We start from the raw sequence: 11811 nt of genomic DNA, 5'->3' as shown, positions 1-11811 counted from the left end.
TAAATAAATAAATAAATAAATGTTTGGAAGGCCTACTGTGTAGCAGGCACTGCAATAAGCACTTGAGATGCACCGAAAACCAAAATACATGCCAGACATACAGTGTAATAAGGTGACTAACACGCATATGAAGAGGATATACAAGGTGCTTTGTTAGAAAGTGATGAGTTCTGGGGCCAGGGAGATAGCTCAGTGGAATAAGTGCTTGCCTGGCAAGTGCAAGATCCTGAGTTTGATCCCTGGTACCACCACCCCTCAAAAAGTGATAAGTTCTATGAAGAACAGGAGAAAGTGGGGAGAACTTGGGGTGACATGGGTATTCAACAAAGACTGGGGAAAGGTGCAATAACAGGGTTGGAGAAAAACCTACTGTGAAGACCTTGACGTAAGCAAAGCCTGGTATTTTCCCTATCAGCAAGGAGGCCATGGTGGCCAAAACAAAGGAAGGGCAAAGGAGAGTAGGAGATGCCGACTTCCCAGAGCTGGTGATGGAGGAGTCCTAGCTAATGTGCTTTGGATGGAAGTGGAAATTGCAGTCACTGCAGTTTTGAAGTCAAGGAGTGACATCACTGAACTCACGTTCTAGGTCTCCTGTCACTTGGTTGCTGTGTTGAAAATTGAGTGGTGGGGAACTGAGTGGAAAGAGGAAGGTGGCTATGTGGCTAGTGAAATGACAGGAAGAGATGCCACAGGGTCTAGAAACAGGGAGGAAGCAAGGGAGTGCTGAGAAATTGTTGAATTCCAGACATAATTTCAACATAGAAGCCACGTGTGGTAGCACAGGCCTGTACTGGAGGCTCTGGGAGGCTGAGGCAGGAAGACCTAGAGTTCAAGGCCAGCTTCAGCCAATTATCAACTTAGTAAGACCTTGTATCAAAATAAAAAGATTTTTGAGAGAGGGTGTCTCTATGTAGTTCAGGCTGGCTTTGAACTCACTATGTAGTCAGACTGGTGTCAAACTTATGGCAATCCTCCTGTCTCAGCCTCTCAGGTGCTAGGACTACAGGCATGTGTCACCATGCCCAGCTCAAAAAGTAATTTTTTTAAAGGGCCAGGAATTTAGCTCAGTGCTGTACAGTGTTCAAGAAAGAAGGAAAAGAAGTAAGGATAACTTCAGATTTTTTGACCTGTGTAGCTGAAAGACAAGGTTGCCACAACTTTAATAGTAAGCAGTATAGAGGAGGACACTGGGGTTCAACTGAAGACAGCTCAAGATTTCTATGGTCTATTAGACTCTAAGGAGTGACAGCTATTGTGTGTGTAGATCTTAGGTTAAGGTAAGAGATATAGTCTTGAGCCCAAAATTTCAGAGCTCCTCATCCTTTGATGGCATACAATGGTGTGACAATCGATGGTAGACAAACTCACCAAGGATTTGAGGGCAGAGACAGCCCAAGTGGAGTCCTGCAGTGAGCCAGCCCTGAGAGGTCAGTGGGTAAGAAGGGCAACAAAGTTGCCAGAGATGGGCCTAGAGGGGCAGGGAAATGCCTGGGGTTAGATGGTAGGCATTGTGGGTGCCAAGCATAAAGCTGTTTTCAAGGAAAAAAGAAGTGAGCACCTTACCAAACAGTGCTGCAAAGTAACCCAAGGCGCAAGCTAAAGTTGATCCTTTGTATGATCACTATGGGGATCCCAAGGACAAAAATTTTGTAACCAGGTGTGGTGACAACACTTATAATCCCAGCCATGTGAGATGCCAAATTAGGAGGGCTGAAAGTTTGAGGCCACCTGTGCACCTTGGCAAGACCTGGTTTCAAAAGCACAGAAAAGAAAGGGATGGAGCTCACTATTAGAGCACCCCTGGGTTTGATCCCCAGGACTGAGAGAAAGAACAAAAAAGGAGTAGTTGGCGGGGTCTATCAGTGCAAACACCACCAGTTTGGGATTGAGAGTGGGAAAAGAATGCACGCGAAGATGTGGAAGATACTTTGCTGTCAAGAGTTTCAGTACAAAGGATAGAAAGATAGGGCCATGACTAGGCAAGGAAATAGGGTCAAAAGAAAGATCTTTTAAGGTAAGAAAAGGAGCATGGTATCCTGACTAACGGAATGATGAAGAAGCAGAAAATAATAATGGAGAGAGTTTCTAGAAGGTCATGTGTTTTTGGAGATTTTAATCTCATTGTGAAATGAGTTCCAAAATGTACTGGTGGATTTGCATTTCTCTTTTGATTTTTTGATTTTGTGTAATGTGTTATTTTTGCCTTATCCATATTTGAAATTTCTAGTTGATGCTTGCATGGCATTATTTTTTTGTTTTTGCAGTGTTAGATATTGAACCCAAGACTTTTGCACTAAACTAAAGGTCCCCAGACCTTTTTTACTCTTTATTTTGAGACAGTCTTGCTAAGTTACCAAGCTGCCCGTGCTGGCTCAAACTTGCGATCCTCTGGCCTCAGGCTCACAGAGCAGTGAGATTACAGGCGTGCGCTGTCATAGCCTGCTTGGCTTTGGAATTTTGAATCTCAATTCAGCCCCTATAAATCAGAATGTATCAAAGCAGACACACCACTTGTTTACAGGCTGTATGGGGCTTCTTTTTCACTTAAATAGTCCTGATATTGGCCATAGTAAAATATTACTTTTACAAATAGTAAAATATTTATTATTTGGTTCTTTTTTTCTGAGTACAGTGGGCTTTATTGATGGTGTGCAATGGCAGCAAGCCAGGGCTCCCGAGGCCCCTCCCCTTCTAGGGGTCCTGGGATGGAAGCTGTGAAGAGATTCTCAGTGTTGGAGCTGAGTAGGGCAGAGACTTCTACAGTGTGGCCTCTCCATCCCTCTGGTCTTACTAGGCTGTGGTGGGGGAGCCACTTACTCCTTAGAGGTCATGCGGACCATGAGGTCCACCACCCTGTTGCTGTAGCCAAACTCATTGTCATACTAGGAAACGAGCCTTACAAAGTGGTCATTCAGGGCGATGCCAGCCCCAACATCAAAGGTGGAAGAGTGGGTGTCACTGTTGGAGTTGCCAGACACAACCTGGTCCTCGGTGTAGCCCAGGATGCCTTTGAGGGGACCATCTGATGCCTGCTTCACCACCTTCTTGATGTCATTGTATTTAGCCGCTTTCTCCAGGCGGCAGGTCAGATCCACCACTGACATGCTGAGAGTGGGCACATGGAAGGCCATACCTGTGAGCTTCCTGTTCAGCTCAGGGATGACCTTGCCCATGGCCTTGGCAGTGTCAGTGGATGCAGGGATGATGTTCTGGGCAGCCCCAGGGCCATCACACCACAGCTTCCCAGAGGGGCCATCCACAGTCTTCTGGGTGGAAGTGATGGCATGGACTGTGGTCGTGAGTCCTTCCATGACGCCGAAGTTGTCATGGATGACCTTGGCCAGTGGAGCTAAGCAGTTAGTAATACAGGAAGTGTTGTTGACCATCCTGAGGGAGTTGTCATACTTCTCATGGTTCACACCCATCACAAACATGGGGGCACCGGTGGAAGGGGCAGAGATGATGACCCTTTTGGCACCACCCTTCAGGTGTGCCTCAGCCTTCTCCATGGTGGTGAAGACACCAGTGGGCTCCACCACATACTTAGTGCCAGCATCACCCCATTTGATGTTGGCAGGATCTTACTCTTGGAAGATGGTGATGGCCTTTCTGTTGATGACAAGCTTCCTGTTCTCAGCCTTGACAGTACCATGGAACTTGCTATGGGTGGAATTGTACTGGAACATGTAGACGATGTAGTTGAGGTCAATGAAGGGGTCACTGATGGCCACAATGTCTACCTTTCCAGTGTTAAAAGCAGCCCTGGTGACCAGGCGTCCAATATGGCCAAATCCATTCACTCTGACCTTCACCATCTTGTCTGGATTGCTGCTGGCTGCAGGGGAAGAATGGTTGTCAGTGGGCGTGCAGGATGCAGGAGCAGAGAGCTGTTATTTGGTTCTTTATGGAAAAAAATTGCTAGTCCTCAGTCCATAGTAAATACATGGAATGTATCCATTGTTTTTCTTGTGCTTATGATTTTTCTCTCTCCTTCCTCTTTCATTCCTTCCTTCCATCTTCTCTTTTTCTTTCCCTTCCTTCCTTCTCTCCTTCCCACCTTCCTTCCTTCCTTCCTTCCTTCCTTCCTTCCTTCCTTCCTTCCTTTCTTCCTTCCTTCCTTCCTTCTTTTCCTCCTTCTTTTCTCTGTCTTTCTTGCCTTCCTGCCTTTCTGTACATTTGTATTTTTCATTTTTCTACCTTTTTTTTTTAACCTTAATGCTTGGAATTTATTTTGGCATAATAAATAAATTGGGGTTTCAATTTCCTATTTCTCTAGATGTTTTTCCTTCATACCATTCACTGAAAAGTCCATTATTTCCCTGTAGCTCTAGGGTGCCACCTGCAGTACAGGCAGCAAAGAACATATCTGTCTATATTGATGTCTGTATTTCCTGTTTCATCTTCTTAGCTTTTCAGACTGTACAAGTGCAAACACCATCCTCCTTTAGCAAAGTGGCTTAAATGCACTGAAGGCTTGAGCAGATTCTCCATTACTGATTGCTCTCTCTCTCTTTCTTTTTATTTTTTTAATGTATGCATTTAGTACAGGGTCTCACTACACAGATCATACTTGTAGTGATCCTCCTATCTTCAGCTTTCCAAGCACTGGGATTACATATCCATGCCACCATGCCCAGTCTCATTCACTCACTCAGAGTGCCTGAGGGGCGGGGTCAGCATGGCATGCCGGGATCACACTCTAGTCCCTGTGCCTACCTAAATAGGCGCTTTAGTCTGCTGAGCTATCTGGCCAGCCCTTTGATTGCCGCTGAGCTATCTGGCTGGCCCTTTTTTTGCTCTCTTTTAGTAGTTTTTGATTTACTAGTAATGTTTTTGATAAGGTGGATAGATCTTTAGTATTCTCTAGTTTTATTTTATACTATGTAGGAGTTTAATTATTTATTTATTTTTTATCTGTGGTACTGAGGATCGAACTCAGGGCCTTGTGCATACAAGGCAAGAACTCTACCTCTGAGCCACATTTCCAGCCCTGTTTAATTGTTTTAATAGGGGCTGCTATTTCCTCTGCTTCTATCCTTTGTTTTATGATCTAGGATAATTTTCTATTTCTTGTTCTACCAGTTTGGGAATGATATAATCTGCTTTAGTTCCTCTCGTATTCTCTTAACAAATCTAAATACTTTGAAATGCAAAATGACTGTTATTTTAGCTTCTTATGCTATTGCCATCCCTACCTTTTTCTTTGCTGACAGACCTCAACTCAGTTCTGAAATCAGTATTTTTAGCCAAGAAGGTAAGTTATATTAAGTCTTACATCCTTGCTAATGGTTTAGTGTTAAATATGGGGTCCATTTTTGACAAATATTAAGATAAACCAAGTGGGGGCTTATTAACAACTTTGCTTCCTCTTGCAAAAGGAGGAGACATGTCCTCTACAGTGATTTCCTTTTCTTCCCCCTCTGGATGCTACTTAGTACAAATGTGATGCTTAGAGTTATGGCAGCCATTTTGTGATCGTGAACATCAGTGCTACAAATGCACGGAGGTCGACAGAACACAAAGATCAAAATGGCTCAGGCCTTGACCAAGCCCATGAGCTCTTAAGCTGATCTTGGACTGCCTATTTCTCCAGATCTTTTTAAGTACACAGTAAATGTCTACTACCCATTTTAAGCCACTATTCATAACTTTTTCTACTACATGTTAGGAATTAGCATTCCTAATTAGCAAGCAATTTAAGTTTCTATTTCTAGAGTTTCTATACTTTCTTCTTCTATTAAATTTCCTATTTGTTATTTTGTGTTATTTTCAAGTTGTTATAATTTTCTTGTTAAGGGAAATCTGGATTTAGGTTTGTCTTCATGTTTTTGTTTAAAATAGATTTTCTTTTCATTCTCCCCGCTTGCTAATCTGATTCTCTTTTTCTCTGTCTCTCAAGGATGACAACTAACTTGGCCCACTATGGTCCTTATTTTAGAAGCTTCTGTTTTCTGATTTTATTTCTAGCTATTGTTATTTCTGTGCATTTTTTAGATCTGGGAGAAGGGAAAGTTCTTGAACCCGTGTATCCCAGCTTTCTTAGAGGTTGAAGTAGCATTAATAACATTACTTCTCTGACTATGCATTTTAACAGTGTCTAGAAGTTCATATATAAGGGAATTAGGGCAATTATGTAGACCATTTGGGCTAAAATTTGTTTAAAATATCACATAATTGCAGAAAAATATTTTTTTTCAATTTGAAAGTATTCTGATGATAGCTGCAATTCTCTCTCCTCTTTGCATTTGCAGATACAGACTGAGGGCACTGAAGTAGCACCCGTCGCACTGAGCTCAGACTGGCTTTGTGTTTCAGCCAGTTACAGTTGACTTATCATTATCGCTATTGATATTGGCATAAATCCTGTGGTTCTCATCACCCCTCATTATCAGAGTGCCTATTTTTATGAATAAAATAAGAACTGAGTCTTAATGTGATTGTGGTGATGACAATTGTGTTCTGTCACACTACAGGCTGGCTTTCTCGGAAGCTACTCAGGTGACAGGGCTGGTCATCCTGAGGGCCTATGGAAGAGTCTTCTCCCCATTGTTCATAGTGGTGAGCTTGAAGAAAATTCAGTTTCCAGGTGGAAATGGACCACTTCCACTTGAAGGGATACGAGCCTCAGTTGCCATTAGAGTTCAGATGTGATTTAGATCAGATCCAAGTGCTGGAGATGTTGGTACAAAACTGAGTTAAGCCAATAATGAGATGGCCCATGTTCTCCATGTTTGCTAAACATTAAAAAGAAGTTCAGCCCAGTATAGTAATATATGCCTTAATCCCAACATTCTGGAAAACTGAAGCAGGAAGATCACATATTCCAGACCAGCCTGTCAGGATATAGTTCAGTGCAAAGGCGCTTGGTTCAATCTCCAACTAAAAAAGTTCAACAACTCTGAGTTATGAAAGGCCTGAGTTGTATGGGCAGAGAAATGGGCTTCAGGAGCCCTCTTCTTAGCCCAAACTGAGGCAGAGGCAGGATACTCAGGAGCAGATGGCCCTGGCAGAAAACTCTGGATCTTGCACCTGCCTAACAGAAAGACAGCTGCACTCATGGCAATCTCGTTCTGTGGTGGGTTTTGAAAGCTATTTCTGGAAGATCAATGTAGATCCTGCTTCTTTACTACTCAATACCGAAGTTTTGACCTTTAATAAATCTTCTTTTGCTTGAAGTAACTAGAACAGATTTTGAATGCTAAAACTGAGAGCTTTGACCAGTACCAAGACTGTGGGAGAAAGCCTGTTAAATTGGAGTTTTACTACCACAGATGGGATCTTGTGAAAACAGTTCCAGGGATAAGATGTTTCAGGCACGGGCAACAGAGGCTTCTAGAAAAAAAAAGTCATGAAGGGAGCTGGGAGTTTTAGAGATGCTCTCTATTGGAATGGCAGCTAATGTCTCAAAGCATGAAAGGGCAGACACAGCTCCAGGACTCCCAACCACTCTCCTTGCAGGAAGATTGTGCCCCAGTTGTGTTGGCTTTGTGCACTGTATAGCAAACTGAAGTTCTACTGTCTAAAACCATGAATGAGTTTGAACTCTCACAAAATTTCAAAGCCAGGCATCCCTAGTATAAGTTAATTTAGCATCATCATGCTATCAAGCTTCAGGTTCTCTATATTGTTCTCTGCATGGTGGCTTTGATTTGTGGACTCACTCCTCAGAGGGTTGTTAGATGTCTGCCCTGTAAGTGTGATCCTGTGGTCATGTGCACTGATATCTGCCCCCCAAAAGTGTATGCTTTTAGTGTGTTTTTTATTGTTGTTATGAAGCGACTTGGTAAAGATCCTTCTAGCAGCCACTTTGTTCTTTTTTACTAGTTTTATGCCTTTGTCTAAATCATTCTCTAGCAAGAAGAATGGGAGCCTAATAACAATTTAACCAATCAGAATTTAGCCTACACTGGGAGACAAAGACATCTCTCTTTGAGAGCAAAACCCCAAATAAAGTTTTGCTGTGATAGCAAAGAATGGGAAAGTGGCTCCTGGAGATTAGCAATGTCAGTCCCTGGGTGAGAGTTTAGAGATGTTTTGTGAGATGTTTATCCTGCTCTGTGTGTGTGTGTGTGTGTGTGTGTGTGTGTGTGTGTGTGTGTAAAAGCAATATGCTAATAAGTAGAAACAATTTTAACAGGTACAAAAATGCTTGGAAGGGCTGGTGAGATAGCTCAGCAGACTCAGCGCCTGCTTTGGCAAGTGCAGGGACTAGAATTGGATCTCCAGCACCACATGCCATGCTGGCCCCACCCCGAGGCCCGCTGAGCTGGCGACTGAGTCCAAGCATGGCAGCACATGCTTGTAATCCTGGCACTGGGGAAGCTGAAAACAGAAGTCTGAACTGCGTAATGAGACCCTATACCAAATACATAAGTTTTTTTTTTTTTAATGCTTGGTGCAAAAAGAATTTTCTACCCAACCTTATGCTTTTTCCCCCCATAATTTTATTTATAAACAAATAGCAATGAGACAGTTTCAAACCAAATTGGTAGGACAGTTTCAATAATTAACACATTGCATACATTCTTCCTAGTGATTAATTGCTGTACAAGATATGGACATGATATCCTATTTACAAACACCATTAGAACAAATCACTCTATCTATTAACACACTGTAACTATATATCTATCCTAACCACTTTGAATACACAGATACCAAATGGACATTCATCTGTATACCTGTTTTTTGTTAAGTTCCGTTATTTGAATATTATAGGTATGTAAACTAAGCAAAATATTCTAAAAGAGTCCAGTAGCCCATAATAGTATTGGGTCTTCCACTTCACTGGCAATGTCGGAAACTGTTGACCTGAGTCCCCCGTAGCTCAACATAACAGCATGGCTTTACTTCTTATATTTCGTTTTTATACTTTTCTACTGGGTGGTTAAGACCAAGGTAAAGCAGGGCCTATGCAACAAGAGTTGTAGCTTTTGAGTCTGATAAGGTCAGTAAAATCCCCTCAGGATTTATCCTGAGATCCTGTACCTCAGATTGTACAACCTTTGTCAGTGTCAGCCATGTGGATGAGTCACAGCCATTGTTTGGCCAATTTGCTCTCTGTGAAAGCCTGAGAGAATGTTTTCTCTCCATGTGACTCTCCTTAGGCACACTCTACATCATCGATCACTTTAAAAAGGTTTGAGCAAAAGGAGGAAATAATATTTTTATGTGCTAAAAGTCTCAACCTTAAAAAGATTTTCCCCAAATCTGTCTATAGGTTTAAAACAATCCCAGTTATAGCTGAGCAAGACTTCTCTAAGAAATAGATGACTCGTTTCTGATATCTGTGTGAAAATGCAAAGGGCGTACTACCTGAGAAAAACTAAAAGTAGAAAAAGCTGGAGACTTATAAAGTTATAACCATTAAGATAAATAGGAAATATAATTATGTCAAAGGAACTGAATAACCCAAAAATATACCCACAAACATACAGTGGCTTGATTATGAAAGCTTCAGTACAGTGAGGGCTGAGATTTTTTGAGTATAGCAAAACCTTGGTTTGTGAGCATAGTTCATTCTCAAAATATGCTTGTAAGTCAAAGCACTTGCCTATCAAAGCAAATTTCCCCATAAGAAATAATAGCTACTCAGATGATTATTTCCACCATCAAAAAAATTTACATAAACTGGTGATAAGTACTATAATATAGTACAAAATAATAGAGAAAATGCAAGATATAAAGAACAGTAAACAAATTAACCTCCACTTTCCTTCGAAAACCTTCCTGGCTGGTATCAGGAAGGTGGTCGCTGGGGAGGAGGACTTTCAACACCAGCACTAAGAGAATCACTGCAACTTGACCAGGGAACCCTTGCTTTTGCCTCCTTTTGAGAGAATGTCACAGAAATGTGACATTGTGTTGTTAAATAGAGTCCTCTCTTGTGCTGCCCCTACCTTTTTTTGGGCGGTGTTTGCTACAAAATTTTGCACTGTTTTCCACATTTTCCACATCTTTTCATCTCATCTGAAGTGAGGATTCCTCTGCCTTTTTCTCCTCATCCTCTGCAGATGAGAGCTCCTCCACCACCGCTTGCTGCTGGGAGATGACCACCCGAAGTCCTGCAGCGAGAGAGAGGGAAGGACCATCGGCTCCGCTGTGGTCCTGTGACAGCTGGCACCGTGCATATTCATATTGCAGTGCATCGCTCATGTAGCAAGTTAACGTTTACTAGAAATGTTTGCCTGTCCTGTAGAACACTCACAGAATAAATTACTCACAATTCAAGTTTTATTGTAAAAATATCAATTATACTGGTTATGTTGAAAGAGTAGATATTTTTCCTCCCTTTACTTGGACTTTTATTTTCTCTTAACTGATTTTCTTTTTTTTTTTTTTTAATTTTATTTATTTATGGGGGGGCAGCTCAGCCCACCAGGGGGCGTGACTGGCTGGCATGTGGTGCTGGGGTATTGAACCGCGGTCCCTGTGCTTTGCGAAGCTTGTTCCAAGTAGGTGCTTTAGACCACTGAGCCATCTCACCAGCCCCTCTTAACTGATTTTCATAATTTTCTATATATATCTTTTCTAAGATTAAGAATTTTATTCTATTCTTAATTTTCTAAAAGTGTTTTTTTTTTAATCACAAATAGGTTTTTTTCAAAAAAAAAAAAAAAAAAACCTTTTTTTAAAGGGTGGATATGTTTCATTTCCGATGACTCCTCTACACTGGCCAGAGTCCTGACAGTCTGGCAGGTCCACCACAGATGTCTGTTACAGGCTCAGTGCCAGGAGGGTAGGACGCAGGGATGGGGAGAGAGAGACACAAGGCTACATGACCCACTCAGCTACGCCTGTGCTGGGGTGGCAGCTGCAGAACGTAACACTGGAGGTACTGGCGTGCACAGCTCGAGTTGTCCTCCAGGTGACAGGGATGTTCTGCACCACCCGGCTGCTGCCTGGCCCATGATCCCTTGGTCACTCGTAGATCCAGTCCTGGGCACAGCTCCTGTAGTCCACAAGCTCCTCCCGCGTGAACCACGCGCGATCTCCATCTCGGTGCTGTCCACTGAGTCGCTGCCATGGATGATGTTCCTGCCTACTTGGATGCAGAAGTCCCCGCGGATGGTGCTTGGCTTGGAGTCGGCGGAGTTGGTCTCCCCAGCATCACGCGGCCTGTCTTCATCATGTTCAGCTGCTCCCAGACCACGGCGACCATGGGCCTAAGTGCATGTACCGCATCAGGCCTGGAAAGAAGGGGCACTCCTTCAGGTCGCTATAGTGCTCCTTGAGCAGGGCCTCCGAGGCCCGCATAAGTTTCAAAGCAGCAAGGTGGAACTCCTTCTGCTCAAAGCGCTTGATGACATCTCCTACGAGGCCCCGCTGGATGCCATCAGGCTTGATGGCAATGAAGGTCTGCTCGCTGTTGGCCATGGTCCTCCGCTTCCTACTCACAGAGCCCCACTCTTTTTCTTTCCTTCTCAGAACCCGGAGCCATTTCTTACCCCTCCAGCTAGCTTTTATTTTTAAAAAATTCTTTTTCTTCTTTTTTTGATATGATCAGATGATTTTTTTTTTATTTCAATCTGGTAAGCAAATTACAATTACATTAATAAATTCTCAAATTTTAAAACCTTTATATTTCTGAAATAAATGTCGGGGCTGGAGAGATGGCTCAATGGTCTAAAGCACCTACTTGGAACAAGCTTCGCAAAGCACAGGGACCGCGGTTCAATCCTCCAGCACCACATGCCAGCCAGCCGCGCCCGCTGGTGGGCTGAGCTGGCCACACACACACACACACACACACACACACACACACACAATAAATGTTAAAAAAAAATTAAAAAAAATTTTTGAAATAAATGT

General features: G+C 42.8%; 2 pseudogenes; both read right to left on the bottom strand.

The window, feature by feature from the left end:
• Window positions 1–2813: 2813 nt before the first annotated feature.
• LOC101569679 lies at window positions 2814–3815 on the bottom strand (annotated as a pseudogene).
• A 7105-nt stretch (window positions 3816–10920) lies between these two features.
• On the bottom strand, window positions 10921–11380 carry LOC101569285 (annotated as a pseudogene).
• Window positions 11381–11811: the final 431 nt, after the last annotated feature.

The sequence above is a fragment of the Octodon degus genome, unplaced genomic scaffold, assembly GCF_000260255.1.
Source record: "Octodon degus isolate 3935 unplaced genomic scaffold, OctDeg1.0 scaffold00015, whole genome shotgun sequence".
NCBI classification, from domain to species: domain Eukaryota; kingdom Metazoa; phylum Chordata; class Mammalia; order Rodentia; family Octodontidae; genus Octodon; species Octodon degus.
This window is presented reverse-complemented; position numbering and strand designations above follow the sequence as displayed.